Source organism: Aethalodelphis obliquidens, unplaced genomic scaffold, assembly GCF_003676395.1.
Source record: "Aethalodelphis obliquidens isolate GAN/ISIS:26980383/991018 unplaced genomic scaffold, ASM367639v1 scaffold23, whole genome shotgun sequence".
In the NCBI taxonomy this organism is placed as follows: domain Eukaryota; kingdom Metazoa; phylum Chordata; class Mammalia; order Artiodactyla; family Delphinidae; genus Aethalodelphis; species Aethalodelphis obliquidens.
In genome coordinates, this window is record NW_020837967.1 from 12,683,516 (window position 1) to 12,708,717 (window position 25,202).

Consider the following 25,202-nt stretch of genomic DNA (forward strand, 5'->3'; position numbering starts at 1 on the left):
TTTGATTTTTAAATGGTTTAAGGAAAGACACATAGGGAATGCTGGAAATATTTTTTATTCCAATGTTTCTTCTTCTTTAAGGCTGAATAGTATTCTGTTGTATGTATATACCACGTATTAATATCTATTCATCTGGCAATGGACATTTAGACTGTTTCCACATCTCAGCTACTGTAAAAATTGAGATTTCAATTCTTTGGGATATATACCCAGAAGGTGGGATCATATGGTGTTCTATTTGCTGGACATGGTATCCATTTCTTCTAGGTTATTTAGTTTGTTGGCATATAATTGTTCATAGTCTATTTTAATCCTTTCCTTTTCTGTTATTAGTTGTAATTTCTCCTCTTTCATTTCTGATTTTATTTATTTGAGTCTTCTTTTTCTCTTAGTCTAGCTAAGGGTTTGTCAACTTTTTTATTTCAAAAAAACAAGTCTTAGTTTTGTTAATTTTTTTCTATTTTCTATCTCCTTTATTGTTGCTTTAATCTTTGCAATTTCCGTTCTTCTGATAACTTTGGCCTTGGTTTATTCCTCTTTTTCTAGCTCCTTAAGGTGTAAAGTTAGATTATTTATTTGAGATCTTTCTTCTTCTTTTATGTATATGTTTATTGCTAGGAACTTCCCTCTTACAACTGCTTTTGCTGCACCCCATAGTTTTGGTATGTTGTATTTTTGGTTTTGTTTGTCTCGTGGTGTTTTTCTAATTTCCTTTTTCACTTCTTCTTTGACCCAATGGAGGCTCAAGGGTATGCTGTTTAATTTCCACATTTTTGTGAAATTTCCAGTTTTTCTTTTGCTCTTGATCTTTAGTTTCATCTCACCGTGGTCAGGAAAGATACTTGGAATAATTTCAGTCTTCTTAAATTTGTTGAGACTTATGACCTAACATGTGATTTATCCTTGAGAAAGATCTATGTGGCTTGAGAAGAATTTGTATTTTCCTGTCCTTGGGTTCAATGTTTTGCATATGTCTGTTAGGTCCATTTGATGATAGTGTTTTTTGAGTCTTATGTTTCCTTATTGATCATCTGTGTAAATGTTCTCTGTTGTTGAAAGTGGAGTGCTGAAATCTCCTACAATTATCTACTTCTCCCTTCAGTTCTGTCAATGCTTTTTTATTCAGGTGCTCTGATGTTGTGTGCATATATCTTTGTAATTGTTACATCTTCCTGGTAGATTGACCCTATTTATCATTATGTATTATCCTTTTTTGTCTCTTGTGATAGTTTTGGAAAGTCTATTTTGTGTAAATATAGCCATCCTGCTCTCTTTGGTTGCCGTTTGCGTGGGGTATCTTTTTCTATCCCTTCACTTTTAATCTATGTATGTTCTTAAATCTGAAGTGAGTTTTTATAGGCAGTATATAGATCGATCTTTTTTTTAAATCCATTCAGCCACTCTTATGTCTTTTGATTGGGGAATTTAATCCACTTATATTTAAACTAATTATTTGTAGAGAAGGATTTACTGTTGCCATTTTCTTGTTTTCTGTTAGTTTCTGTTTGCCTTTCCTGCTCTTACTATCTACCTTTGTATTTTATTGATTTATTTTTGTATCGTATGCTTTGATTCCTTTCTGCTTTTCTCTTGTGTGCATTCTATAGGTGTTTTGATCTAATCTGCTATTGAATCCCTCTAGTGAATTTTTCAGTAGAGTTACTGCATTCTTCAGCTTCCTAATTTGTTTGATATATTTTAACAATATTTTCTACCTCTTTGTTGAAATTCTCACTTTTTTCATGAGTTGTTCTCTTGACTTCACTAAGCATCTTTATGACAGCTATTTTGAATTCTTTTTCAAGTAAATCATATAACTATGCTTCATTTGGGTCAGCCTGGAAACTCATCTTGTTCCTTTGGAACATCTTCCCCTAATGCTACATTGTTGTTGACTCTTTGTGTTTGTGTTTTCACACATTAGATAAAGCAGGCACCTCTGCTTGTCCTCACTGACTGGCCTCACACAGGAGATGCCCCCACCAACCTGGGGACCTCTACCAACTCTTTCCGTCCCCAGGGAGAAGCCAGTAGCTGTGGTTTCTGTCAGATGGCTTCGTGGTAAAACTAAAGGTGAGGTGAAGAATGCAATAACTGTACTGAAAAATTCACTAGAGGGATTCAGTAGCAGATTAGATCAAAATACGTATATGGGATGGGGAACTATACCATCTGGTATTCCAAGCTGCCATCTCCAGTCTCCCCCAGGCTGCTAGACTACAGCGGACCCATCCTAGTTCCTACTCTGTGAGGACAGAATTCAGTCCTATAGGGAGCCCTCTCAGAAAAGCTTGGTGCTGGATGTGTGAACCAACGCATTCCTGCCACTAGGAGAAGCTGAGAGCTAGGGAGGCTCTTTCTGATCCTACGGTGCTGCAGTAGGAGAGGGGACTCTGGTATGCTAATTACAATATCTAGGTCATCTCAGAATCTATTCAATTCACTACTTTTCTTCGGATTACAAGTCATATGTTCCTGCTTTCTGATTATTTCACGATTTGTGAATATGCTAGACCTTGTGGAGGATGCATGGTAGAGAGTGGGTTATGTTGCCTTTCTTTAAGTGATATTGCATTTTATTCTGGCAAGCAGTTAATTACTGGCTGATCTTTTCAATCCTGTCAAGTTTCATTTTCTTCCTTATTAGGACAGGTCTATTTCCGTCTTGTCCTTCATCCTAAGGAATGGCCCCTAGTCCAGAGGGTGATCCTTACTCCAAAGGCATGAGCAAAAGAGCCACTTGATTTAAATGAAAAGTTGTGCTTCTCCAAGAGACACATAAACTGATCTTCTGCAGTGCCTGTGATAACTCGTTAGTTTAAAATAACTAACTTTTAAAAAGATGATGATGTGTCCTTAGCAGACTTGTGTCTTCTGGTCTTCATATAGTCACTGATACCACCATCACCTGCTTCATAGATCAGAAATGTAAGTTACACATTCATCATCAACCTGTCTGAGAAAATTAAATATCAGTATTTAATTTTTCAGTAAACATTTCTTTCTCTCTTTTTTTTTTTTTTTTTCAGTACGCGGGCCTCTCACTGTTGCGGCCTCTGCCGTTGCGGAGCACAGGCTCCGGACGCACAGGCTCAGCAGCCATGGCTCACGGGCCCAGCCGCTCCGCGGCATGTGGGATCCTCCTGGACTGGGGCACGAACCCGTGTCCCCTGCATTGGCAGGCGGACTCCCAACCACTGCGCCACCAGGGAAGCCCTCTTTCTCTTTCTTAAGTCATTGCTCTGGATAGTTTGTTGTAAAAAAATTTTTTTAACTGCCAAACAATAAAAGAAATAAATAGTTGTAGATCAATACTATAAAATGAATGAGTTAATGGAGCAAGAGCATTCAGACCACTCTCTAAATCCTCCGCGATAGGAATGCTTAGCCTCTAGCTCTCACACAAATTTCATATATATATATATATATATATAATTTCCCATTTTCCACTGACTTCACTGACCAGCAGCCTGATGATTTTGTGCATCTTGAAGGTTACGGCAAAGCTATAGGACAGCTAGCTGATATACCAAGTGGCAACAGGTAACAGGCATCAGATCCTTCCCCTATCATAGTCTGAAACAGGAAGGAGTTGAGTTAGTTACCCTTTGCTATTTGCGTCCAGGAGCACTTGGTTGTATCACTGGATGCCCTAAAAAAATAATGCCCTTTAAAGGATATTATTAGTTATCTTGAGTCTGGAAAGAGTCATATTAAAAGAGAGATAGGTCATTGTTAGTGGTCTTTCATATTTAACCATGCCTTAAGGTTATTAAAGGGAGAACCCTTTACCCATGCCTTTAATATAATGTGGGATGAGACCATAGCAGAAGATAAAAGGATAAAATGAAGGTCTATCAACCTCCACCGTTACTGTAAATGCAACGATTAACAGTAAGATTAATCATAATTAAAAACCATACCAATGCAACTAAATAATTCTTTAAACTGTATTTAAAAGAATTTGGACAAAACTTGGATGGATCCCGGGGCAACTGCTATAATTCAGGATTGATTGTGCCTGGCAAATGAGAATGCGTGCTCACGCTGCTAGATAAGCTACTTGAAGAACAGTGAAATTCTTAAAAATGAAGAGGAAGGAGGAGGAGGGTGCAGAGGAGGGGAGACTATGACTATATGAGAAAGAAATTATATATCCAAGGCAACTTGGAAAAATAAGACTGTTTTTTGACACTAAAAGATGCTGTTTCTGTTCTGGTTTAGCCTGAAACCATGTGTTGTTGTTTCTTCCTACCGCTTTCCAAAAATGATTTGTGCTTACTTAACTGCCAAAAGGGATGAACTAAATATTGTATAAAATCCCTCTAGCTTTCACATATTGTGGTCTCTTTCCAGCCTTTTTAAGCCTAACACATTAAAAAATCAGAAACTTGGGCTTCCCTGGTGGCGCAGTGGTTGAGAGTCCGCCTGCCGACGCCGGGGAAATGGGTTCGTGACCTGGTCCGGGAAGATCCCCACATGCCGCGGAGCGGCTGGGCCCGTGAGCTATGGCCGCTGAGCCTGCGCGTCCGGAGCCTGTGCTCCGCGATGGGAGAGGCCACAACAGTGAGAGGCCCGCGTACCGCAAAAAAAAAAAAAAAAAAAATCAGAAACTTTTCTGTGTTTTACAACAGGTTCAAAGCTAACTTAATTTTTTCATCATCACTCTATTTTTATGTTAATGGTGCATCTATACAGAAATATTGTATAATTCCAGTGTCATGTAACAATCTTCATTAAGTGACTTAGGTTTTATTTTCAACTGTGAATTTTAAACATCATTACTCCATGTGTGAGGAGAAGTAATATTCCTTTTTTCTTTGCATAATACTTGTCATTCCCAAAGCTATTTCTAATGAAAGCAACTCTCCTGATCCTGAAAAGAAAAACACAGTAGTCACCCTCTTCACCTCTTCCTCTTTTACTTTCAGCTTACTCAGCATTTACAACTTACACTAATTTGTGTGTCACTCATTAAACGTGCACTGATTGGAGGCGGCAGTTATGGGCTGAAAAGCTCGTCAAGCAATTTCATCTTCTTTCAGTATAATGAATCCACCAGGAGCATCAGCCATTTCCTGATCTGGGGACTTCCAAGTTGACAACTACCACCCTTGGTTCCACATTGGGGACTGGTCATTGAACTTGATCAGGTGGTAACTCTGACCCTCGGGCTGGCTCCTAACCCAAGGGCAGTGCTTACACCCTTGGAACTGGAAATGTGGAAATGATCCTCATGAGAAGAGGGGATGTGTCAGTTCTTAAACTGTGGGTTTCCATGACTATAACTAGCACCCTTGAGGACAAGTTCAAAAGTATGAGCTCTCATTCTGTTTCCGGGAATCATCTGCTTGACCCACCCCAGCCCTTGGTATTCATACGCTTTCATATGGACCCATGCTCAGAAAGGTTTTTAAGATACCAGCAAAATATAAAATATACAAACAGCTCATACAACTTGACAACAAAGAAAACAAACAACCCAATCAAAAAAATGGGCAGAAGACCTAAAGAGACATTTCTCCAAAGAAAAAAGTACAGATGGCCAATAGGCGTATAAAAAGATGCTCAACATCACTAATTATTAGAGAAATGCAAATCAAAACCACAATGAGAGACCACCTCATGCGGGCCAGAAAGGTCATCATTAAAAAGTCTATAAATAACAAATGCTGGAGAGGGTGTGGAGAAAAGGGAACCCTCCTACACTGTTGGTGGGAATGTAAGTTGGTGCAGCCACTATGGAAAACAGTATGGAGGTTCCTCAGAAAACTAAAAATAGAATTACCATATGATCCAGCAATCCCACTCCTGGGCATATATCCAGACAAAACTATAATTCAAAAAGATACACGCACCCCTATGTTCATAGCAGCACTATTCACAGTAGCCAAGACATGGAAACAACCTAAATGTCCATCAACAGATGAATGGATGAAGAAGATGTGGTACATATATACAATGGAATACTACTCAGCCATAAAAAAGAATGAAACCATGCCATTTGCAGCAACATGGTTGTAACTAGAGATTATCATACTAAGCGAAGTAAGTCAGAAGGAGAAAGACAAATACCATATGATATCACTTATATGTGGAATCTAAAATATGACACAAATGAACCTATCTATGAAACAGAAACAAAATCAGGGACATAGAGAACAGACTGATGGTTGCCAAGGGGGAGGGACGGAGTGGGAGTTTGGGATTAGCAGATGCAAACTTGTATATATGGAATGGATAAACAACAAGGTCCTACTGTATAGCACAGGGAACTATATTCAATATCCTGTGATAAACCATAGCGGAAAAGAATATGAAAAATAATGTATATACATATACGTATAACTGAGTCACTTTGCTGTACAGCAATAATTAACACAACATTGTAATTCAACTATACTTCAAAAAAATTAAATGAAAAAAAGATATCAGTAAGATACAAATAAACTGATCTCCCTTCTGCAAAGTTAAAAGCACACTGGAAATGGGTCACAGATTTCACCTTCAAGGTTAGAAAGTCTTAGGGTTTCATCTCCAGATTCTGGCTACAGTTGTGTCCCAGCCCTGAGAATAAAACAGGATCCCCGAGAGCAGTGCCTCTCTAACTGAGCACTGTGACTTATTGCTGGGTCCCAAGTAATCCAATGGATCTTTTTTTTTTTTTTGGCGGTACTTGGGCCTCTCACTGTTGTGGTCTCTCCCGTTGCGGAGCACAGGCTCCGGACACGCAGGCTCAGCGGCCATGGCTCACGGGCCCAGCCGCTCCACGGCATGTGGGATCCTCCTGGACCGGGGCACGAACCCACGTCCCCTGCATCGGCAGGTGGACCCTCAACCACTGCGCCACCAGGGAAGCCCAATACAATGGATCTTCATCAGCAATTTTTTTTAATGAAACAGAAGAGAATTGAAAATACCAGAAGAATGTGCCTGTACTAAGCATGAGAATTGTTTTCTGAAACATTCATTTAAGCTTTGTGTGTGTACGATGGGCTGTGATGTAAAATATAATTTTTTTTTCCTCTGAGTATGAATCAAAACAAGTTGGAAGAACACCACTGCCTTAAGCAACTCAGTATATTTACTAAGAAAGTACTTACTTGAAGGCGCAGGTGGGAAAAAGAATGAGGACTTACACTATAGTGAGGATTAGAACTAAGGGCAGAAAGTATACATTGTAAGGGACAAATTTCAACTTAGCCAATGGAAGCACAATTCCTTTCCGGTAATGAAACATCCAACCTCTCCAACCTCCTGGGGAAATGGATTGCTATTTAAGAAGGAGCTAGGTGGTCACCTGCATGAGCTATGGAAACAGTGTGTCCTGCATTTAGTGAGTAGCAGCTCTGGATGATTTCTATCCACTCCTTGGGATGTCTTTATTTTTCTACAATGATCACAAATTCCCAAGTTGCTGATTTCTGCTACTGAACTCTAAGTTTTTAAGCTATTAAGGATGTTTTTAAAAACTTTTTTCTGTAACTTGGCCCTTTTTCTGCCTTTTAATATATGCCCTAATTTTAAAATAGCACTTTTAGGGTTTGGGACTGAGAAATTTCAAAATGGTAAAAAGCAAATGCTGTAGTTGAAACAATAGTCCAAGTTATGTTCCATTTTATTTCTTTTTCCTTTATGTTAAAAAAAAGAACAATGTATTACAAAATAGGCAAGAACAAATAAAATAATACCAGTTGCAGTGGGAACACTTTAAAATTAGTAGTTATAAAAATAGCCTTATTTTCCACTGAAGGCTACAGCATACTTTAAAATGAGGAACTCTATAAAATGGTATTAGTATGCTTGTGTTTCTCAATGAGGAAGGCATATAAATTCAAGACAGGATGTTATATTGGACAAAGATGCCATAAAATAAAATGAGTACTTGTGTGGGGTTTGATTTCTAATTTCAAAATTCAGCATGCTGAATTTATGGCTTCTCAGATACAGGCCTGGACCCTAGTATCTGGTCATAAAAGGTTTAAGCATTTTGGATAGGGATAATCTCCAATACATAGGATGAAATGCCAGCCTGGGTTTTACAAAGATCATTTTGGTAAAGAAAATTTACGAGTTCACTTAAACTACATGTGGTTCCACAGTGGAGGAGGGTTCCCGGAGAGTGGTGTGACTTGCTTGCCAGAGAGAATGTAGACTTGGAACACCAAGCTTCTGCTCTATCTTCCATTCTCTTTCTTCCATTCTATTATATTGAAGCTAATGGTTCCTAATTGTCAAAAGGAATCAACTAATTCAAAATCCACAAAGCGCTATACCCTACATTGGCCTTCAGGGTCCCCCATGGGTGAATGTAAAGCCGGTGGAAACAAGAAGTGACTTCCTGAGACAAACTGGCAATTCACCCCAACATAACGAGCTTTGGAAGACATGTAGGGTCACAAGCTTTAAAAGGTCAAAATTCATTTTACATTCAATCCACTCAGAAATTCAAGTGCACTTAAGTAAGCTGTGCTGATAATTCAATTTCTTTAAGCATGCAAAACTGACATTCTTCTATGTGGTTAATCACAGGGATTGCAGTATCTACTAAATTACTTCACAAACTTAGAAATCATATATATTCCCAGGATGGAAGCCCAAATTGCTCACCCAGTCCAGCTTTCCATCAGCAATAAAATTTCCACTATAGCTTAAAAAAATTAGTTGGCATAATGAATAATATACAGGAGACCTAGAACATTCTCAATTTCTTTTTACTTTTTCAGTAATGTAGCTGCCTGTGCTCCTCTTATGTAGAAGAATGAGACAGAGTTGGTACAGCGGCCAGTGGTCTAGGATGACGATTTTAAAAGCCCTAGGAATTAATTTAGGCTATTTATACCCTGGGAATGTGGTGTCAACCACTTGTCATTGGCCAATAAGTTCAAGAGCTCTCACCCTCGCAGACGACTGGTCCTTCCTGTCATAATATAATTAGTAATCTCATTATACTAACGATTTTATAAAACGTATCCCCATCTATGACCTTAGCCTTTGCCATTGGTAGGAAAGATATCATGTTAGTTAAACAGGATTTTCTTTTCATATGTTCCACGTTTTTCTCACTCATTAAAATCCCTGCTAATACAGAAGCATATATTTTTCTCTCATGTCTGTCTCTCTGCAGTCATTATTCCTTTGACAGCACTTCTCATTTGCAGCTTCTTTATCATATTCCTTAAACTTCCTAGTATCATTTCATAAAATTCCTTTTTATTTCCTTTCAATCTCACTGTCTGCTTTTCAGTTCATGGGCACTTTTTATTCCCGTTGCTCCCTAACTAATGAATCTTTTCAGTCCTTCTACTATCTAATCTCTTAGGCCTCAACAAGATTTTCAGAAGTTCAGACTTCAACGTTGTAGGCCATTCCAACTTACTTTTCTGTGTAGAGCAAGGAAGTCTGCTGTGGTTAATTATGCTGTCTCTTAGGAGGCTCCCACGTGCACGCGTGAGTTTTAACTCTTCTTTCTAGTGCACCAAAATGATCAGTTTCTCAATTCACTTCCAAAAGAACCTACTAAGTGTAACATCCCTATTCTGCTGCCATCTATAAAAATATGTCTCTGGAGCAGCTTAGGGACTCTTGGGTTGTGGGGTTTTCTTTTCTATTTCTCAGCCTTAATTAAGCTTTTTTGATTTTATATCTCAAATCTACCCTTTTTTAAAATGGAATTGTAGTTGATATACAATATTATATTAGTTTCAGGTGTACAGCATAGTGATTCAGTATTTTTAATAGACTGTACTTCATTTAAAGTTATCATAAAATATTGGCTATATTTCCTCTGCTGTACAATATATCCTTGTAGCTTATTTATTTTGTACATAGTAGTTTGTGCTTCTTAATCCCAACCCTTATCTTTGCCCTTCCCCCCTTTCCTCTCCCCACTGGTAACCACTAGTTTGTTCTCTATAACTGTAAGCCTGTTTCTGTTTTGTCATATTCACTAGTTTGTTTTATTTTTAAGGTTCCACATACAAGTGATAGCATACAGTATTTCTCTTTCTCTGTCTGACTTATTTCACTAAGCATGATACCCTCTTGGTCCATCCATGTTGTTGCAAATGGCAGAATTTCATTCTTTTGTATGGCTAAGTAATAACCCATTGTGGAGATATCTATCCTCACAGTGGCATATATATGTATGTATATCTCACATCTTCTTTATTCTTTATTCATTCATTATTCTTTATTCATTCATCTCTTGATGGACCCTTAGGTTGCTTCCATATCTTGGCTATTATAAAAATTCTGCTACGAACACTGAGGTGCATGTATTTTTTCAAATTAGTGTTCTGTTTTCTTCGGATATATACCCAGGAGTGGAATTGCTGGATCATATGGTAGTTCTATTTTTAGTTTTTTGAGGAACCTCCATAATGGTTTCCATAGTGCTACACCAATTTACAATCCCACCAACAATGTACTAGGGTTCCCTTTTCTCCACACCCTCGTCAACATTTGTTATTTGTAGACTTTTTGATGATGACCATTCTGACAGGTGTCAGGTGATATCTCATTGTGGTTTTGATTTGCTTTTCTCTGATGATTAGTGATGTTGAGCATCTTTTCATGTGCTTGTTGGCCATCTGTTTATCTTCTTTGGAAAGATGTCTATTCAGGTCTTTTGACCATTTTTTAATTGTTTTTTTTAATATTGAGTTGTATGAACTATTTTTATATTTTGGATATTAACCCCTTTCGATCATATCATTCAAATCTATTCTTGACCTGAGATGACAAGTTGCCATTCTGTAACTGACCCAATTAATCCTAACCAGTACCTTTCCACTTAGAACAGGATGCATTCTATATCAGCAGGAGAGGAATGGGGCCAAATCTTAGTTCACCTGTGCCTCTGACCTCCTGCTGGAAAGAACCAGCCACACGCAGCGGTCCTCTGTCCGATGAGATTTCTGAGGACTGGCTCCAATTCCAGGATTTTCCAGACAGTACATGTAGTAGGTAGACCGCAGATTCTGGCTTTGGGTGTTTGTAGATTTGCATCCCAGCTCTATCTACCTCTTACTAACTGTGGGATCTTAGGCAAATTATTTAACCTCTCAGATCCTTGACTGCCTCTCAGGGCTGCAGTGAGGAAGAAAAGACATGCATATAACACAATAAGGGTTAGCTATTATTATCTTTATCAATAGGACTTCAACAAAGTGTTAATTGCTTCTCTTTCATTTATTTAAAGATGTTGGTGTTTCCCAGCATGTTGGGGTTAGAATAACTTCCATGAGTTTTCCTACTTTTGTTTTTCTTTGGCTACACTGCGCGGCATGTGGGATCTCAGTTCCCTGACCAGGGATTGAACCCGCACCCCCTGCATTGGAAGCACAGAGTCTTAACCACTGGACTGCCAGGGAAGTCCATGAGTTTTCCTACAGCTCAATCTCTATAGGACCTTTATATTTTAGATACTATTATGAAAAGGACCATGTGGAAGAAAGGAAAACAATTCAAGACTAACAGGTGAAAAAATAATCCTTGCTACCCAGACAGTATGTTTCTACAGGATGGAGATTTTCTTTCATTTTTCTTTTCCATCAATTCAATCACTAGTTATTGTGGGCAATACCATGCTACACTCTTTGGAAAAATCTAGAGAAGCGATAACCCGTCTCTGACTTACAGATGTCACAAGGTGATTCAGGAAACCAGACTCACACACATGACTGGTTGTCTATACAGGATGGAAGATAATTAAATGCCAGCAGATATGAGCTGGAAATTACGAGGGGCTAGTTTGGTGCTCTAAACACAGCTGATCTTCAGGCAAAGCTCCTTAACTAATACCAGTAATAGTTTATAACCAATCCCATCAGAAAGTATATGTCTGGCATTCCCAGATAATAATTTTCAGAACATAAAAATGTGTTGTCCTTGCCACTAATACCAGTAGGGTCTGTAAAAGTTGGATTCCTGTTTTTATCTTAATTAACAAATAAAACAAAATAAAGGGACAAAAACTTGACACACCGCATCACAGGAGAACTGCATAGAGAGCTGGAGCAAGACGAGTGGAGTGAGGGTCATTTTACCCCCAGGCCCTCGCAATTGCTATAATTCGTACATATTTGAGATTCTGTGATACTCTGACTTTCTGTTCCCGTGAAACAATCTTATCAGCGAGCTTCCCTCCAGTATTCACCTCTACAAAGGCACTTTCTTTCTCTAGATTCTTGTCATTGTTCCCGTCAACTGCTGATGAGAGATCAACGGCCCAAACATACCCTGCAGCCTATCTACCTGGAGCACAGGACCCACTGGAAGCTAAGAGAACACAATTTTTTCTTCTCGGATAAGTGTCTCTCCTTTGTTACTTCATCCTCAGGTCTATGAACCCCTCTGGCTTGAAAAAGAAACACTCCTAAGAATCTTAATATGAAAAGAGGCCAAGAAAATATTACCATTCCTGAAGCAATATCCAGTTATTAGAGTAAAAAGACAGAGAAAATCTGTGTTGGGTAGAAATTTCATTATCCTGCAGGATATTAAAATCTTGATATCAAGGTTGTCAACAATGTGATAATAAATGCAGCCCTAAGAGTGATTGCTTCTTGAAATATATCTTTAAAGATCATTTATAATTCAATAATATCTCTACTACCCTTACCGCTAATATTAATTAGCAGTCAACTGCATTTATCAACTGCATACAATGAGAAACTTGGGGAGTAAGCAAAACAAAAATGAAGAAAAACCAGAAGGAACTTTTGCAGGACAGTTTTTATAAAGGGAAAAATCACCTTGCTTTTCTTTGAATTCTGGCTTCTCTGTAATAATAATAACCAAAAGGAAGCTACAATTTCAATAGAGAAGTAGAAAAGATACAAAGAATACACTAGAAACTTACTATAATACTGAACTTGACTTCTATATTCTAAGTTTAAAAATAAAATAAAACCAAAGGTTATAAGGAGATCTTCTGGGACCTTTAGTAAGAGAGCCCTTAGGGTAAGATTCAAAGTTGTTAGGCAGAGCTTTCTTAGAAGATTCCTGTAGACGTTTGCCTGCTCTAAGAGCTGAAAGCCAGTATTATCGAAGCCTGGAGGACAAGATTCACAGTGGCATGTAAGGCTCCCAAAGTTCCCCAAGTTTGGGAGATGGACCAGTGTATGCAACATTCAAGCAAATAACTCAAGAGGAAGACCTAAAAATGCTCTGTACTATTTATTCAAAAGCACAAGGTATGTCCCCCAGAATGTCTGTTTCTAGAATGGCTTCTACTCCATCTTACTTTGGACACACTGGTTGCCAAATAGTACGTTAGCAAATCCCAGGATACGGATATGTGGAATATTTAGGAGATTATATTGACAAGGTCACCCAATCAACAAGAGCCCCAGCTCAGATCCCCCATGGCAGCCCCATACCAAGAATGGGTCCTTTCAAGTTACTACAGCAATAACAATGGACTCACCTAAACTGAAGGATGGTTAGTGTTTGAGCATCACTTGCCTAAGTATTCCTATCACCAGGCCCCGTCTTTTATATTCCTGTCCAGAAACAATTCTTGGGATTTCCAGATGACCCTTTGTGTCCACCTGGGTCATGGGAATGCTACTTAGAAACGAACACTCGACAAAGGGGACAGCTGTATCACTATAGCCAATTTGGGCTCCTTGTGCCTCTGAGTCCATAAGCAAAGAAAAGAGTTACTACACTCGTCGGGGTGACTGATCCTGACTACCCAGGGGAAACTGGACTACTCCTCCACAACAGAGGCAAGGTAGACTATGTCTGGAATACAGGAGATTCCTTAGAGTGTCTCTTAATATTACCGTGACCTGTGTTTAAAGGCAATGGAAAACTACAAGACCCAATCCAGGCAGGACTAATAATGGCCCAGACCCTTCAGGAATGAAGATTTGGGTCACCCCACCAGGTAAATAACCACGACCAGCTGAGGTGCTTGCTGAAGGCAAAAATAATGTGGAATGAATAGTAGAAGAAAGTTGTTATAAGGAACAGCTACGACTATGTGAAAAAAAAAAAAGAGCAATCGAGTAGGAGGGCCTAATTGAGAAGACCTTACGGAATGCTCTAAGAAGGCATATCATTAACCTTTAGTTTAAGGATAGCCACATGTGCCCATGTTGCAAATGAGGCAACTGACAAAGGATTAATCTCCAAAATTTATAAGCAGCTCATGCAGCTCAATAACAAAAAAACAAACAACCCAATCCAAAAATGGGCAGAAGACCTAAACAGACATTTCTCCAAAGAAGATATACAGACTGCCAACAAATACATGAAAGGATGCTCGACATCATTAATCATTAGAGAAATGCAAATCAAAACTACAATGAGATATCATCTCACACCAGTCAGAATGGCCATCATCAGAAAATCTGCAAACAATAAATTCTGGAGAGGGTGTGGAGAAAAGGGAACCCTCTTGCACTGTTGGTGGGAATGTAAATTGATACAGCCACTATGGAGAACAGTATGGAGGTTCCTTAAAAAACTCAAAATAGAACTACCATACGACCCAGCAATCCCACTACTGGGCATATACCCTGAGAAAACCATAATTAAAAAAGAATCATGCACCAAAATGTTCATTGCAGCTCTATCTACAATAGCCAGGACATGGAAGCAACCTAAATGCCCATCGACAGACAAATGGATAAGGAAGTTGTGGTACATATATACAATGGAATATTACTCAGCCATAAAAAGGAATGAAACTGAGTTATTTGTAGTGAGGTGGATGGACCTAGAGACTGTCATACAGAATGAAGTAAGTCAGAAAGAGAAAAACAAATATCATATATAAACGCATATATGTGGAATCTAGAAAAATGTTACAGATGAACCAGTCTGCAAGGCAGAAATAGAGACACAGATGTAGAGAACAAACGTATGGACACCAACGGGGGAGAGCGGGGGTGGGAGGTGGTTTGGGATGAACTGGGAGATTGGGATTGACATGTATACACTAATATGTATAAAATAGATAACTAATAAGAACCTGCCATAGGACTTCCCTGGTGGCACAGTGGTTAGGAATCCGTGTGCCAATGCAGGGGACACGGGTTTGAGCCCTGGTCCGGGAAGATCCCACATGCCATGGAGCAACTAAGCCCGTGTGCCACAACTACTGAGCCTGCGCTCTAGAGCCCACGAGCCACAACTACTGAAGCCCATGTGTCACAACTACTGAAGCCCGCAGCACCTAGGGCCCATGCGCCACAACAAGAGAAGCCACCGCAATGAGAAGCCAGCGCACTGCAATGAAGAGTAGCCCCCGCTCGCCGCAACTAGAGAAAGCCCTCACGCAGCAATGAAGATCCAACACAGCCAAAAATAAATAAATTTTTAAAAAATTGTTTAAAAAAAGAACCTCCTGTATAAAAAATAAAATTAAATTAAATTTTTAAAAAAACATGAAAATGAGCACTGAAAAATAAATAAGTAAAAATTAAAGGGGAAAACATGTTCTCTCAGATTCTGAAATAGTATTTAATAAAAGTCAGTACATGTTAAGCATGTATCCAATAAACAATTAGTGACAAAATATATTTTTAGGATTCCCATACATGTTCCTTACATGTTATAAATATTTTAACTTACTCAATATTTATTAAAATAATTTTTAAAACTCCTAAAGCCTATAAGCAAGGAAAAACAAATCGATAAGTTTGCAAAAGACATGAAGTCAATTTACAGAAGAAATCTGAATAGAAAAAGAAATTGAAACGCTCAATCTCACTAATTATAAGGGAAATGCAAATTAAAACAACAATGAAATACTTATGATTGTCAAATATAAAAAAGCAATCCAATCAGCTGGGCCATATTCAGTAGCATTGAAGAGGTGCATACCTTTGAACCAGCAATTCTCCCTTCTAAATGCTACTTTAAGCAAATGTTTTTACATCTTCACAGAGACCTGTACAAGAATATTCACTGCAGCACTGGTGGTAATATTTAAAAACTGGGAAAAGTAAGAGAAAATAAATAGTTTTGGGCATATCCAAAATGAACCAATTACATCTACTTTGTCTCAATGGATTAAAAAATATATACTGAATAAAAAAAGTAAGTAGCAGAAAGATAGTGGTCGTATAATACTGTTTATACGAAATGTGAAATTGTGCAAAACAATATTTTTATTGTTTATGGATAGATGCATATTTATTAATGGCATAAAAAGATGTATAGTTATGATCAACACAAAATTAAGGAGAGCAGTTACTTCCAGGAGAGAGAAAGAAATAAAAATGAGATCAGAGGTGGCTTCTATGCTCCTCTTGTATACTCCCTAAAAATCCTAAACAAATATGACAAAAGGTTTATAGTTGATAAAGCTCATTTGTGTTATGCTGGTGGTCATTTTCTTACTCATTATTCTTTCTATTGATTTTAAGGAAATATTAAAAGACTGATTGGCAGCTCTGTGTCTGAATACGGGGTCTGCTGATGGCTGGGATTCATTGAAGGGCAAGGGAACCAGGAGTTCCCAGTACTCTGGGATCCCCAGATACCAAAATGTCGAGGGCTTTTCTCTGGCAACTTTCAGTCTCTCCTCCAACCTAGGAGTGAATGCCTGCTTGCTGAGAAGCTACCGGTGGACGGGGAAGGGAATGGGGATTCTACTCTCCCAGCACCATGTCTGGTCTCTCTGACGCTCTGAGGTGCTGTGGGAGACACTGGAATCTCGTCTTCCTCATAGCACCCATGCCCTGGGGCAGTGGCTTTGAATTCTACTCTACCAGTCACCCTCCCCCCACCTGCTTTCCATCGAAATCACTCAGATTCAGACTCTCCACTTCACTTTGTCCCTGTAGGCTTATCCCCCTTTTGTCCCTTTACTATTATTTTAAGGGGGTCTTTGCAGACCGAAAAGATAATGTGTGTGGTAATCTGACATCCTGAGACCAAATGGATAATGAATCTGTATGAAGAGAAAAGTGAAAAACAGAGGGTGTTGCTGTGGACTGAATGTTTTTGCCCACACCACACCCCATTTACATGTCGATGTGATGGGAAATGGACCCAGGGCCTTTGGGAGGTAACTAGGGCATAAGGGTGCCCTTATCAGAGGAGATTAGAAAGAACTTGCTTCCCCTCTCTGCTCTCCGCCACGTAAGGATATGAGAAGGTGGCCACGGACAAACCAGGAAGCTGTTCTTCACCAGACACCAGATCTGCCGGCACCTTGATCCTGGACTTCCCAGCCTCTAGTACTGTGAGAAGTCAATGTTTGTTGTTTAAGCCAGCCGGGCTATGGTATTTTGTATCAGCAGCCCAAGTAAACTAAGACGGGGTAGTAGAAATATCCTGGGTGACTTGGGTATATTTTCATGTTTCTGCATGCAAAAACTAGCAGATATGACCCAATAACACAAAACCAATATGGAAAAGAGGAATGAGAAATTTCCTTGGAACTGTGTGCAAGTAATTTCCTGGACAATTCCTGCCCCTAGTCCAATAAGCACCAGTGCTTTTGATCTCATGTTCCATAGACAAATACCCTGCTTAGGAGCAAAATAACCCATGTCACAACTGCCTTAGTTAGTTAACTTTCCAATCAATGAGGAGTTCTTCATGAACCATACCACGTACCACAGATGGAGACCTAATGATTGGTGTATATTGTATACCTAAAATGTTTTTAATGCCAAAGGAATATTTTGGCAGCAAAAGTAATACCAAAGAGAGAGTTTCTAATTACAAAATTTACTCTAGAAATTATTCAAATAAATTAATAATCCAATAAGACTTTTGAAAATAAATTCACTTACCCTTGAGTTTCTAATCTAATGTATAAAAGTGCCTGCTAGAAGTGAAACATTTAAGAAAAATATCAAAGGATAAAAGGATGACCCTAACCAGTAGCTTAGGCATGATAAATAACCCGAGAATATTTTCTGAATTTTGTGAAATGTTGATAGCTTGGGGAAGAATTTTCAGTGCACTGCTCTAAGGATAGAAAGTCAAGTTCTCCTGGCCCCATGCGACCTTCAGAGAGCTTCTTCACACTGTTTGGACCCCTGGACTGGAAAACTGAGTTCATGCAGAATCAGCTGTTTCATTGCTCACTGAGAAAACATCGTGGTTTTCAGCAGATTTGGCATTCAAAATATGAAGTGGTTTGTTTTCAGTGATGTCGTTCTCCCTGCCTACCTCTCCCATACACACAAATAAACAGGTATTCATCATAGAAAGAGCTCGTGTGTGTGTGTGTGTGTGCAGCACACGAGGCAGAGTGAACCAAACCTTTCAAATGCTGCACTTGTTCAATCATCTGGAAAAAACAAAAGAAGTAATTTACATTTTCAGTTTAAATAATGCAAACCCTCTCATCAGAAGATGACAAATGGTTTATGAACACTGTCTCTGACGAACACTACAAAATCACTCTGGTTTTGAGAATAAAAATGCATGCTGCACACAGGTCAACAGTCTTTCCAGCATCAGCAAGGAATGAGCTGAGCTAATTTCAACACCACAGTTTGTGTCTCTCCCAACAGTAACTGGGTAACACCCACGTGCTGACTGTGTGTATTTTGCTGCTAGTTGTACCCCACAAATGGCAAAGCAACCCACTGCCAGAGGCAGATTTGATTTCACATAATTTATGCTCAGCCTGATTTCCCTTTCATTCTTTGTTTAGATGCTTTCATTTTAATCTTATGGATTCTTTATGATCTTTCAGCATACACCTGTCCATCACTACAGCCTCTCAAACATCACAGGACCTCTGCTGAAGGGGATGCTTTTGAAGAATTAACTCATTCAATCTTTCAACATTTTCCAAGCCAGTTATCTTGCATCCTAATGCCAATGAACATACGGCACATCCAGACTGATGTGAGGTGTACTTTCATTATCAGGTACATTCACGTCCCCCAATACCCCTTATACCACTACTTCTCCTGTCACTCATCATCACAGCGACAGGGGTTGAGCTGACAATCTCTCGTTGCCTGTTATCCTCACCCTCAGCAGCCCACATTCTTCCACATCATTCTCCACACTCAGGATCAAGGCAGAAAACGGAGAGGCTAGGAGAATAACTCCTCATTACTTTGGAGGACCTGAAATCCATCCTGGGTGGTACCTTAGTGCTGGAGCTGGCAAGAACCTAGACCCTAAATCCTTGTGTACGAGTCAGGGTTCTCCATAGAACCAACAGGATGTGTAGATAGATGCATACATACATAGATACATAGATAATAAGGAATGTACTCATGCAATTATGGAGGCTGAGAAATTCCAAGATCGGGGGTTAGGAAGCTGAAGACCCAGGAGAACCAATGGTGTAAATTCCAGTTCGATAGCCAGCAGCCTCAAGACCCAAGAAGAGCTGAAGTTTCCATTCAGATCTGAAGGCAGGAAAAATACTGATGTCCCAGCTAAAGCATTCAAGCAAGAGGAGTTCCCTTATTTTGAGGGAAGGTGTCAGGCTTTTTGTTCTATTCAGGCCTTCAAATGAATGGATGAGGGCCACCCACAATAGGGAGAGCAATCTGCTTTACTCAGTCTCCCCCATTCAAACATTAATCTCATCTGAAAACAACTCGCAGACAAACCCAGAATAATGTTTGGCCAAATATCTGGATACCCCACGGCCCAGTCAAGCTGACACACAAAATTAACCATCACACCTTGGTTTACAATCTTAGCTGTAAACTAGAATCAATTGAGAGCTTTTAAAAACCTTGATGTCAAATCTGTACCCCAGATCAATTAATTCAGAATCTCTCGAATGTGAACTCATTTTTAATGAGTATCCAGGCAACTGCAATATAAGTCCAAAGTTGAGAACTACTGCCCAAGAGATCACACTAAATAGAATTATCCTTTTTGCTTTGTAGTATATCATTTGCACCTGAGCAGGAGAAAGCAATTCGTTGACTATGCACACCACATGTTGGGCAGGGTGTAGAGGAAGTGAAACTCTTGTACAGTGATGATGGGAATGTAAATTGGTACAACCAATTTCGAAAACAATCAGGCAGTTTCTTAAAAGTTAAACATACACCTACCATATGCTACAGTCATTCCACTGTTATTTATTTATGCAAAAGAAATGAATACCTTTGTCCATACAAAGATGTGCACACCAATGTTCACAGAAGCTTTGTTTGTCATAGCCCTAAACTGGAAACCCCTCTAATAACCATCAACAGGCAAATGAACACATCAAAACACACTGCATGGGGGCTTCCGGGAAGATGGCGGAGAGTAAGACGCGGAGATCACCTTCCTCCCCACAGATACACCAGAAATACATCTACACGTGGAAAAACTCCTACAGAACACCTACTGAACGCTGGCAGAAGACCTCAGACCTCCCAAAAGGCAAGAAACTCCCCACGTACCTGGGTAGGGCAAAAGAAAAAAGAATAAACAGAGACAAAAGGATAGGGACGGTACCTGCACCAGCGGGAGGGAGCTGTGAAGGAGGAAAGCTTTCCACACACTAGGAGCCCCTTCGCGGGCGGAGACTGCGGGTGGCGGAGGCGGGAAGCTTCGGAGCCGCGGAGGAGAGCGGAGCAACAGGCGTGCGGACGGCAAAGCGGAAAGTTTCCCACACAGAGGATCAGGGCCGACAGGCACTCACCAGCCCGAGAGGCTTGTCTGCTCACCCGCCGGGGCGGGCGGGGCTGGGAATTGAGGGTTGGGCTTTGGTCGGAGCGCCGGGAGAGGACTGGGGTTGGCGGCGTGAACACAGCCTGCAGGGAGTTAGTGCGCCACGGCTGGCCGGGAGGGATTCCAGGGAAAAGTCTGGACCTGCCGAAGAGGCAAGAGACATTTTTTCCCCTCTTTGTTTCCTGGTGCGCGAGGAGAGGGGATTAAGAGCGCTGCTTAAAGGAGCTCCAGAGACGGGTGCGAGCCGCGGCTATAAAGCACGGACCCCAGAGACAGGCATGAGACGCTAAGGCTGCTGCTGCCGCCACCAAGAAGCCTGTGTGCGAGCACAGGTCACTCTCCACACCCCCCTTCCGGGGAGCCTGTGCAACCCGCCACTGCCAGGGTCCCGGGATCCAGGGACAACTTCCCGGGAGGACGCACGCCGCGCCTCAGGCTGGTGCAACGTCATGCCGGCCGCTGCCGGCGCTGCCGCTGCAGGGCCGCCCCGCCTCCATGCCCCTCCCTCCCCCGCAGCCTGAGTTAGCCAGAGTCCCCAAGCAGCAGCTCCTTTAACCCCGTCCTGTCTGAGCGGAGAACAGACGCCCTCCAGCGACCTACGAGCAGACGCGGGGCCAAATCCAAAGCTGAGCCCCGGGAGCTGTGAGAAGAAAGAGAAAGGGAAATCTCTCCCAGCAGCCTCAGGAGCAGCGGATTAAAGCTCCACAATCAACTTTATGTACCTGCATCTGTGGAATACATGATAGACAACGAATCATCCCAAATTGAGGAGGTGGACTTTGAGAGCAAGATTTATGATGTTTTTTCCCCTTTTCCTCTTTTTGTGAGTGTGTATGTGTATGCTTCTGTGTGAGATTTTGTCTGTATAGCTCTTCTTCCACCATTTGTCCTAGGGTTCTATCCGTCCTTTTTTTTAAAATTTTTTTTCTCTTAATTATTTTTTATTTTAATAACTTTATTATATTTTACCTTACTTTATTTTATTTTACTTTATCTTTCTTTTTTTCCTTCCTTCCCTCCTTCCTCCCTCCCTCCCTCCCTATCTTTCTTTCTTTCTTTCTTTCTTCCTTTCTTCTTCTGCTAATTCTTTCTTTCTACTTTTTCTCCCTTTTATTCTGAGCCGTGTGGATGAAAGGCTCTTGGTGTTGCAGCCGGGAGTCAGTGCTGTGCCTCTGAGGTGGGAGAGCCAACTTCAGGACAGTGGTCCACAAGAGACCTCCCAGCTACACATAATATCAAACAGCGAAAATCTCCCAGATATCTACATCTTAACACCAGCACCCAGCTTCACTCAACGACCAGCAAGCTACAGTGCGGGACACCCTATGCCAAACAACTAGCAAGACAGGAACACAACCCCACCTATTAGCAGAGAGGCTGCCTAAATCATAATAAGTCCAGACACCCGAAAACACACCACCAGACGTGGACCTGCCCACCAGAAAGACAAGATGCAGCCTCATCCACCAGAACACAGGCACTAGTCCCCTCCACCAGGAAGCCTACACAACCCACTGAACCAACCTTAGCCACTAGGGACAGATACCAAAAACAACGGGAACTACGAACCTGCTGCCTGCAAAAAGGAGACCCCAAACACAGTAAGATAAGCAAAATGAGAAGACAGAAAAACACACAGCAGATGAAGGAGCAAGATAAAAACCCACCAGACCTAACAAATGAAGAGTAAATAGGCAGTCTACCTGAAAAAGAATTCAGAATAATGACAGTAAAGATGATCCAAAATCTTGGAAATAGAATAGACAAAATGCAAGAAACATTTAACAAGGACCTAGAAGAACCAAAGATGGAACAAACAACGATGAACAACACAATAAATGAAATGAAAAATACTCCAGATGGGATCAATAGCAGAATAACTGAGGCAGAAGAACAGATAAGTGACCTGGAAGATAAAATAGTGGAAATAACTACTGCAGAGCAGTTTAAAGAAAAAGGAATGAAAAGAACTGAGGACAGTCTCCAAGACCTCTGGGACAACATTAAACGCACCAACATTTGAATTATACGGGTTCCAGAAGAAGAAGAGAAAAAGAAAGGGACTGAGAAAACATTTGAAGAGATTATAGTTGAAAACTTCCCTAATATGGGAAAGGAAATAGTTAATCAAGTCCAGGAAGCACAGAGAGTCCCATACAGGATAAATCAAAGGAGAAATACGCCAAGACACATATTAATCAAACTGTCAAAAATTAAATACAAAGAAGACATATTAAAAGCAGCAAGGGAAAAACAACAAATAACACACAAGGGAATCCCCATAAGGTTAACAGCTGATCTTTCAGCAGAAACTCTGCAAGCCAGAAGGGACTGGCAGGACATATTGAAAGTGATGAAGGAGAAAAACCTGCAACCAAGATTACTCTACCCAGCAAGGATCTCATTCAGATTTGATGGAGAAATTAAAACCTTTACAGACAAGCAAAAGCTGAGAGAGTTCAGCACCACCAAACCAGCGCTACAACAACTGCTAAAGGAACTTCTCTAGGCAAGAAACACAAGAGAAGGAAAAGACCTACAATAACGAACCCAAAACAATTAAGAGAATGGGAATAGGAACATACATATCGATAATTACCTTAAATGTAAATGGACTAAATGCTCCCACCAAAAGACACAGATTGGCTGAATGGGTACAAAAACAAGACCCATATATTTTCTGTCTACAAGAGACCCACTTCAGACCTAGAGACACATACAGACTGAAAGTAAGGGGATGGAAAAAGGTATTTCATGCAAATGGAAACCAAAAGAAAGCTGGAGTAGCAATTCTCATATCAGACAAAATAGACTTTAAAATAAAGACTATTAGAAGAGACAAGGAAGGACACTACATAATGATCAAGGGATCAATCCAAGAAGAAGATATAACAATTGTAAATATTTATGCACCCAACATAGGAGCACCTCAATACATAAGGCAAAAATAAATAAGGAAACCCAAGCTTTAAATCATACATTAAACAAGATGGACTTAATTGATATTTATAGGACATTCCATCCAAAAACAACAGAATACACATTTTTCTCAAGTGCTCATGGAACATTCTCTAGGATAGATCATATCCTGGGTCAAAAATCAAGCCTTGGTAAATTTAAGAAAATTGAAATTGTATCAAGTATCTTTTCTGACCACAACGCTATGAGACTAGATATCAATTACAGGAAAAGATCTGTAAAAAATACAAACACATGGAGGCTAAACAATACACTACTTAATAACAAAGTGATCACTGAAGAAATCAAAGAGGAAATTAAAAAATACCTAGAAACAAATGACAATGGAGACACGACGACCCAAAATCTATGGGATGCAGTAAAAGCAGGTCTAAGAGGGAAGTTTATAGCAATACAATCCTACCTTAAAAAACAGGAAACATCTCGAATAAACAACCTAACCTTGCACCTAAAGCAATTAGAGAAAGAAGAATTAAAAAACCCTAAAGTTAGCAGAAGGAAAGAAATCATAAAAATCAGATCAGAAATAAATGAAAAAGAAATGAAGGAAACGATAGCAAAGATCAATAAAACTAAAAGCTGGTTCTTTGAGAAGATAAACAAAATTGATAAACCATTACCCAGACTCATCAAGAAAAAAAGGGAGAATACTCAAGTCAATAGAATTAGAAAAGAAAAAGGAGAAGTAACAACTGACACTGCAGAAATACAAAAGATCATGAGAGATTACTACAAGCAACCCTATGGCAATAAAATGGACAACCTGGAAGAAATGGACAAATTCTTAGAAATGCACAACCTGCCAAGACTGAATCAGGAAGAAATAGAAAATATGAACAGACCAATCACAAACACTGAAATGAAACTGTGATTAAAAATCTTCCAACAAACAAAAGCCCAGGACCAGATGGCTTCACAGGCGAATTCTATCAAACATTTAGAGAAGAGCTAACATCTATCCTTCTCAAACTCTTCCAAAATATAGCAGAGGGAGGAACACTCCCAAACTCATTCTACGAGGCCACCATCACCCTGATACCAAAACCAGACAAGGATGTCACAAAGAAAGAAAACTACAGGCCAATATCACTGATGAACATAGATGCAAAAATCTTCAACAAAATACTAACAAACAGAATCCAACAGCACATTAAACGGATCATACACCATGATCAAGTGGGGTGGATTCCAAGAATGCAAGGATTCTTTAATATACGCAAATCAATCAACGTGGTACACCATATTAACAAATTGAAGGATAAAAACCATATGATCATCTCAATTGATGCAGAGAAAGCTTTTGACAAAATTCAGCACCCATTTATGATAAAAACCCTGCAGAAAGTAGGCATAGAGGGAACTTTCCTCAACATGATAAAGGCCATATATGACAAACCCACAGCCAACATCGTCCTCAATGGTGAAAAACTGAAAGCATTTCCACTAAGATCAGGAACAAGACAAGGTTGCCCACTCTCACCACTCTTATTCAACATAGTTTTGGAAGTTTTAGCCACAGCAATCAGAGAAGAAAAGGAAATAAAAGGAATCCAAATCGGAAAAGAAGAAGTAAAGCTGTCACTGTTTGCAGATGACATGATACTATA